Below are 5,713 nucleotides of genomic sequence, written 5' to 3'. Positions count from 1 at the left end.
TTTATTTTTTAAATTTATTTTTAATTGGAGGATAATTGCTTTGAAAGTGAAGAAAGTGTTAGCCATTCTGTCGTGTCCAAGACCCCATGGACTGTAGCCCTCCAGGCTCCTCTGTCCATGAAATTCTTCAGGCAAGAATACTGGAGTGGGCAGCCATTCCCTTATCCAGGGGATCTCTGAACCAGCGCTCGAACTATGGTCTCCTGCATTGCAGGTGGATTCTTTACCATCTGAGCCACCAGGGAAGCCCAGTGTAACTTATTTTTAATTGGAGGGTAATTGTTCTACAATACTGTATTTGTTTCCGCCAGACAACAAAGCGAATCAGCTATATGTAGACACATATCCCCTGTTCCTGGAGCCTCCCTCCCACCGCTCTGGGTCGTCACGGAGCGCCAGGCTGAGCTCCCGGCGTCACACAGCAGCTTCCCACCAGCTGTGTATATGACATGCGGTCGTGCGTCCGCGTCGAGGCTGCTCGCTCGGTTCATCCCTCCCTCCCTTCCCCCGCTGAGTCCACAAGCCTGTCCTCTGCATCTGTGTGTCCACTCCTGCCCTGGAGACGGGCTCATCAGCACCACTGTATTCTCTCTTATAATTCTGATCTTCTCGCTGAAATTACCAGTGTGATTAAAAGACCCCCACACGGCCTCCCATAGAAAGCCTTCAGCCCTAACCACCATCCGGCCATATCATGAGAGGTGAGGGACTCCTTTTTTGGGATGACCGTAAGTACAGATGGACTCGAGCTGAGGCTGACCCACTCAGCATTTAGGCATGTGCTGTCATATGTGACCATTCCTCTTCTCCTTGTCACCAAGTGTCCCGCTGGACAGATACACAATTTGCTTATCTGCTCTGCAGTTTATGGACATTTGAAATGTTTCCATTTCTGGGTTCTTTGGGATAAACTGCCTTTGAATGTTTTTGCATCTGTCTTTTTGGTTAACATCACCATTTACGTCTGTTGGGGTGTATAATAATCAGGGGGGATTTGCTGGGAAACTATTTTTGAAAGTAATTGAGCCAAGTTTTGCCCCTTCAACAGTGTGTGAAAGTCCTAGCTGGCCTCACAGCCTGGCCACCACTGTGAGGCCTGTTCAAATCTTTTGCACATTTTTCCATTGGATTATATGCCCTTTTAAAATTATTCACAGAACTTTAATAACTTAAATTATACTTAAATTATTCATAGCATCCTGATCATAGTTCTTTGTCTGGTTGCCTTTCATTTTCTTAATAGTTTCTTCTTAATGACGTATTTCTTAAATCTTAGATATACAGAACCATCATATTTCACCCTTTCAGACAACACAAGTCATTGTAAAGTTGTCCCCCTAGGTTTCCTGTCTGTGCTCAGAACACTGGAGTGGGCTGCCATTTTCTTCTCCAGGGGAACTTCCCAACCCAGGGATCAAACCCAAGCCTCCTGTGCCTCCTGCATTCTTTACTGTTGAGGTGCCAAGGAAGCCCCGAGGTTTCCTTTAACAGTGTTATCACTTTTAATCTTTCGCATTTAGAGATGCAATGTCTCTGAAACTGACTTTTGTGTATGGTATGGGGTAAGGGGTAAGCTCCTTTTTTTTTTTCAATATGGATAGTCTGTTTATCACAAACCTTTCATCGAAAAATCAAAAAAATGACCCTTTCCAAGCTGCACTGAAGCATCACGTTGTTATAAATGAGGCTCTTGTAAGATGAGGGGACCCTTCGCAAGTGTGCTGTGCAATGCAGTGGCCATGAGTCACATCTGGCTATTTAAAATTAACTATGTGTGATGCGTGCTAAGGAGCTTCAGTCGTGTCCGACTCTCTTCGATTCCATGGACTGTAGCCCTCCAGGCTCCTCTGCCCATGGGACTCTCCAGACAGGAACACTGGAGTGGGGTGCCATTCCCTTCTCCAGGGGATCTTCCTGACCCAGGGATCGAACCCGCCTCTCTTCCATCTCCTGCACTGGCAGGTGAGTTCTTTTCCACTAGCGCCACCTGGGAAGAAAAATTAACTACAAACAAAATTTAAAATTCAGCTCTTCAGTCCCTTGGGTTACTTTTCAACAGCTCAACAGCCACAGAGCAGGTTAGGGTCCGGCAAACAGGACGGCACGGCTGTGCAGTAAGGCCAAGAGGGCAGCGCAGGGCGGCAGCTGACAGACCCTGGACGGGGCCGCTCCGTCAGCCGCCGCCCTGCGCTGCTCACTCCTCTCCCTTAAACGCGCTGCCTTCCCACTGACTCTCGATGTCAGGGAAGTGAACCCGCCAACTTTGTTCCTCAAGACCTTAGCTATCAGGGGTCCCCTGAGTCTCCAAATACATTTTAGAAGCAGCTTATCACTGCAAACAAAGCGTGCCTTCTGGGGTCTTGATATGGAGGACACTGACTCTATCTATAAGTCTGAGAAGAATCGTCCTCTTTGTGATATTGGCTTTGCGAATCGATATACATCATATTTGGCTTTATCAACTTCCCTCAAAAACATGTCACAATTCTCATTCATTCTTTCATTTCACACCTAGATCATTATTTTCTTAAAGTCCCTTCTTAATGATACATTTTAATGTTAATGAGAGGGTTAGACAGCATCACCAGCTCAGAGAACATGAATTTGCGCAAACTCCAGGAGACAGTGGAGCCTGGCGTGTTGCAGTCCATGGGGTCACAGAGGCAGACAGGACTCGGCGACCGAGCAACACAACGATACATTTTAACTTTCATTTCTAGGTTATTTTTATTGTAGCTTGTTCAGTTCAGTTCAGTCACTCAGTTGCGTCCGACTCTTTGCGACCCCATGGACTGCAACACGCCAGGCCTTCCTGTCCATCACCAACTCCCGGAGTTCACTCAAACTCATGTCCATTGAGTCGGTGATGCCATCCAGCCATCTCATCCTCTGTCGTCCCCTTCTCCTCCTGCCCCCAATCCTTCCCATCATCAGAGTCTTTTCCAGTGAGTCAACTCGTCGCATGAGGTGGCCAAAGTATTGGAGTTTCAGCTTCAGCATCAGTCCTTCCAATGAATATTCAGGACTGATTTCCTTTAAGATGGGCTGGTTGGATTTCCTTGCAGTCCAAGGGACTCTCAAGAGTCTTCTCCAGCACCACAGTTCAAAAGCATCAATTCTTCGGTGCTCATCTTTCTTTATGGTCCAACTCTCACATTCATACATGACTACTGGAAAAACCATTGTTTTGACTAGACAAAGCTTTGTTGCCAAAGTAATGTCTCTGCTTTTTAATATGCTATCTAGGTTGGTCATAGCTTTTCTTCCAAGGAGCAAGAGTCTTTTAATTTCATGGCTTCGGTCACCATCTGCAGTGATTCTGGAGCCCAGAAAATAAAGTCTGACACTGTTTCCATTGTTTCCCCATCTATTTGCCATGAAGTGATGGGACCAGATGCCATGATCTTAGTTTTCTGAATGTTGAGCTTCAAGCCGACCTTTTCACTCTCCTTCACTTTCATCAAGAGGCCCTTTAGCTCCTCTTCACTTTCTGCCGTAAGGGTGGTGTCATCTGCATATCTGAGGTTATTGATATTTCTCCCGGCAATCTTGATCCCAGCTTGTGCTTCATCCAGTAGCAAAACATGATTGCTTTTATACTGATCTTGTATCCATCTATCTTGCTATATTAACTTAATGATTATAATAGATTTCTTTGACCTCATACATTTAAAAATATCTTATTCATGAACTTCCTTGATGATCCAGTGGCTAAGAATCCACCTGCCAATGAAGGGGACACAGGTTCAATCCCTGGTCCAGGAAGATCCCACATGCCAAGGGCCACCAAGCCAGTACACCATGACTACTGAAGCCCACACACTTGCTCCAAAACAAGAAAGTTGCTGTAAGTTTTATAGATTTAAAAAATGAGACAGGAATGTTTGCTTCTAGTCGCGGTTTGCTGAAAGTTGTGTTAGGCTGTGGTTCTCAACTGGGGGTAGTTTTGTCCCCCAAGACATTTGGCAGAATCTGGAGACACTGGCAGTTCGGGTGCAAGGACATGACTCACGGTGTGCAATGCTACTGGGCGCCCGTGGGCGGAAGACAGGAAGCCTCTGACATTGCCCCGTACCCGCCACAAAGAGCTCTCTGCCCCAGATGCCAGTTCACATTCCCACGCATTCCCAGGGACTCTGCATCTCCCGCTTTTCAGATCGAGGGAACAGAAAATCCTGCTTTCACAAGGCAGAGACAGACACGACCTATGAGACAGCTGTTTACATTCCTTCTTGCTTCCCAGGACTAACTGATGTCTCTCGGTCCAAGAAGGAGACTTGGGAAGGGGCAGCTGTGAATCTTTTTGATTCCAGAAGCTCCCCCACCCCGAGCCCTGAGGAGGCTTGCGAGCAGAGGCCGGGGCTCCGAGGGGCAGGAGGAGCCCCAGGTCCAGCAGAACTCACCGGCTTGGACCGGACACCCCCCTCCCCAGCTCAGCCCTACACGGTCACCAGGCTCTGACCACAGAGACACAGCCTCCATGGCAGAAGCTGGGCTCATCCAGAACGGCCTCCTTCCATCCCGGGACGACGCTGGCCGACAGCAGATTCCAGACACGGATGTGCTTGTTCACAGAAACACGTGATTGCGCGTGCACACGTGTTTACACACGTGAAGGAATTATCCCGTTTCTGTCTCACTGTTACATAGCAGGTACTGGCAACTGTGATCAATACCTTCCCAGGAACGTGGAGGGAGTTGATGGGTTTTTCCACTTCTGCCCATGAAGTGTAGTAGTTTCATAAATGTATCAGTGTTAAGTGAAGTGAAAGTCACTCAGTCGTGTCCAGCTCTTTGTGACCCCAGGGACTATACAGTCCGTGGGATTCTCCAGGCTAGGATACTGGAGTGGGTAGCCTTTCCCTTCTCCGGGGGATCCTCCTCAGTATTAAACACACTCATATTCTTGATGTCAGGCACTCAGTCTTGTCCGACTCTTTGCGACCCCATGGACTGTAGCCCACCAGGCTCCTCTGTCCACGGGATTCTTCAGGCAATAATACTGGAGTGCGTAGCTGTTCTCTTCTCCAGGGGATCTTCCTGACCCAGGGATCAAACCCAGGTCTGCTGCACTGCAGGCGGGTTCTTCCCTGTCCGAGCCTCCATTCTTGACAGGCACCATTGTTTCCAGCATGTACTACTTTGTTAACCGCATTGGGTTTGGTTTGGCCACTTGCACTCAGCAAGCTGGCCTCATTTCTGTCACGAGATGCGGCAATCCTGTTCCAGTCCTAAGGTCGCCAGGTCCTCACGTCTAGGTGACCATGGACCCAGAATGAGATCTCGACAGCCAGAGACACTGGGGCGTCCTGAGAAGGTGTAGCTCTCAGGGTCTGAGAGGTCAGGGTGGTCCCGAGGGTCTCTGGTAACATTTTGATCAATTTCTCCCCAGCTATTTCCCCAACAACCCTGAATTTTCATTGCAAGGACTGAAGCTGAAGCTCCAATACTTTGGCCACCTGATGAGAAGAACTGACTCAGTTTGAAAACACCCTGATGCTGGGAAAGATTGAAGGCAGAGGAGACGGGGACGACAGAGGGTGAGACTGTTGGATGGCGTCACTGACTCGATGGACCTGAGTCTGAGCGAGCTCTGGGAGACGGTGATGGACAGGGAGGCCTGGCGCGCTGCCGTCCGTGGGGCCGCAGAGAGTCGGACGTGCCTGAGCGGCTAAGCAGCAGCAGAACAAGAACATCTCTTCGTCTCAACAGC

Source organism: Moschus berezovskii, chromosome 25, assembly GCF_049115385.1.
Source record: "Moschus berezovskii isolate FMDL1 chromosome 25, NW_MosBer_1.0, whole genome shotgun sequence".
NCBI classification, from domain to species: Eukaryota; Metazoa; Chordata; class Mammalia; order Artiodactyla; family Moschidae; genus Moschus; species Moschus berezovskii.
The sequence above is the reverse complement of the archived record's forward strand: the minus strand, read 5'-3'. Positions refer to the sequence as shown.